The following is a 2,757-nucleotide window of genomic DNA, read 5'->3' on the forward strand; positions in this document are numbered from 1 at the left end:
AAATCTCATTCTCTGCTCATCGCCCGTGGGGAATGCTGGGCGAGAGCTGGTATGGGACACTAAGGGAAAGGGTGTGTCCGTCCTTGGAGACGGACTGGCCAAGGGGAGGGCAGGGGTCACCCGCGGGGAATGTCAGTGCCCTGCCGAGGGTCGGCTCCTCAAGCGCTGATGGTGACCTGAGGCCTGATGCACCCCTGCACCCCGCCCCAGCCGCACCCTGAAATAGATGGGACGCTCTGACCAGGGGAAGGCAAGCAGAGGCCTTTGCCATCGGAATTGAAATTACACAGATAATATCTGTCCAACAAGTTAGGGTAAAAATGAACAGCAAACCAGCGTAATGTACAAACACACACACACACACAAAACAAAGACGGTGTTCTTTCTCTCCTCATGGAAGGGAGTTCCCAGGAGCATCTGCACCTAAGGAGAAGCTGTGAGGGAAGGAGAGAGGTGGACAGGCGCTAAGGGCAGGAGCAGGAAGGACTGGGGATGGGAAAAGCAGACCATTGCCGGTGGGAGTCTGGATCCAGTCTGGAAGCTGGTCCTTGGGCCGCAGAGAGGGAGGTGATGGGAAACCCAGCTCCCCGACTAGGGAGGAATGGTGTTGAACAGGCAACATGGGTCAGCCTTTTAAACTGTGGGGACTGTCCGGGTGCTCTGGCTCCCTTAGGCTGTCTGCTTAGACACAGGGCAGTGCACGAAGGACTCAGTTTCCAGGAAGTTGGATCCACAAAGAAATCCAATCAAAAAAATTCAATCTCTTCAGAAACCCCACTTATTCTTCCTTAACAGGGGTTTGGGTTTGAATTATGTAGATAATTGCCTTAACTCTTCATTTTGCCTGTAGATACTCACCCTCAGAGGGGTATTTTGAGGATAAATGAGACACAGGCAGAGCGCTTTGAACTCCATCCGTGAAAGGTAGCATATCAATACAGGCCCCATATAATTAAGATGCTTCAAATTGCCAATACATGTATATTTATAACACCCACTATAATCACGGGATATAGCTTTTCTTTCCTTTTTTATTTTTTATAAGAAGGCAGGAAAACCTCATTTTTTTCAAACCACACTGCTTTTGTGCGCTTAACATTAACCTTTCCTTCCAAATGTCATTAGCTGCTGATTAAGATGTTGATTTGCAGATTGTATATCTTGCACTAGAAGTGATTTGTGGTTGCTTACTAGGTGTTTATCAACCTGTACCACTCATATTGGTTTAGCAAGAGCCTGGTGCATTTTAATTTACTGAGCAGTTCCCCAATTCGCCACTTATTTCTGTGTGTGCATAATGAGAAAAAAATGGTAAGAGGGGAAAAAAATGGGGAATACTATAAATAGTTCCTAAAGAAAAATGCCATAGGAAAGAGTTATGGCTCTAAGTAGGTGTTAAAAGAGCGAACAGACTGAACGCATTTTCTCTCTTGAACGAGGTATTTTAAGAGAGAGAGTTTGCATGTCGGTGAGATGAGCAGGTGTCCAGATGTACCTGCATGGCCGCGTGCAAATACGCACGGGGCACAGGGAGCCGGCTAAGGGAAGACGATGAGTGGACTGTCTTAATTTTCTGGACCAGGCACACTCCTATCCCGAGGCCAGCCTGATCCTGTGTTAGGCTCATGCCTTTAAGTTTCCCAAAGAAACTTCTTGCTTCAAAAACCACCCTTAAATCAAAGAAATAAGCGGATTGTTCAGTTACTGTGAAGGATTCTGCAACATAGGGGACATTTCCACAGGACTTTTTAATATAATTTATGAATATTTGCTAGCAACATAATTGTCTTTTCTGCTGACATTTTCAAAGCAACACTGTGATTTGTTGGGTCTCTGGAGAGTCCAACTACAAAACTGATAATTATATTAAATATACATAGACAATAAAGAGTGTGTTTACATAACTGTGCCCATAAATATCTGATTGAACAGTCATTGTTCTCAAACCCCTTTTAGGCAGCTCTCCAAGGATTCCAGTTCTAATGACATGATGGTTTAAAAGATGTTGCTCAGTCTTGTTCCATATTTAATTAACTTTCCTTTTTTAAACTTGTGATGGCAGAGACAATAACAAAGCGTTCTGAAAAGAGGGAGTGCTCTCAAACATGAGCAAGACCTTGTCAGGCTTTGTGCGCCTCAGACAGGAGGAGGGTTGGCTGAGCAGGGCTGGCCTAGGACCTCTGGCCCTCCCCCGGGATTCTATTAGGAGGCTGCTTGGAGCGTTCTAGTTCCGCACACCTTCCCTTGCACACTCACATCTGTGGAGCTGGCCTCGTAACCATGCTCTCGCATGCAAGCAGCTGCGTCTCTAATGATTTCTTCCTCTGGAAAACAAGACGAAAGCAAATTGGAAAACCAACTAAGTCTTGGGAGGCAGAGGCAGGGCAGTGTCATGTCAAGAATGGCGAGGTGGTAGCGTTGCTGGGAGGTCTGGATGCTCAGATTCTGGCTTTGGTTCTGCCATTGTTATTCAGACCCTGGGTAAATATATTAGTTTCTTACTGCTGCTGTAACAAATTATAGAGTTGATGGCTTAAGACATCACAGATTTCTTATCTCAGGGTTCTGGAGGTCGGGGTCAGAAGTGGGTCTCATAAGACTAAAAATCAAGGTGTTGGCAGGGCTGGTTCCTTCTGGGGTATTAGCAGAGACTCTGCTTCCTCTCTCTTTCCAGCTTCTGGTGGCCACCCCTACTCCTTGGCTCGTGGCCCCTTCCTGCACATGCAAAACCAGCGATGACCAGTGGAGTCTTTCTTG

The sequence above is a fragment of the Enhydra lutris genome, unplaced genomic scaffold (genome assembly GCF_002288905.1).
Source record: "Enhydra lutris kenyoni isolate GAN:26980312 unplaced genomic scaffold, ASM228890v2 scaffoldscaffold8, whole genome shotgun sequence".
NCBI classification, from domain to species: domain Eukaryota; kingdom Metazoa; phylum Chordata; class Mammalia; order Carnivora; family Mustelidae; genus Enhydra; species Enhydra lutris.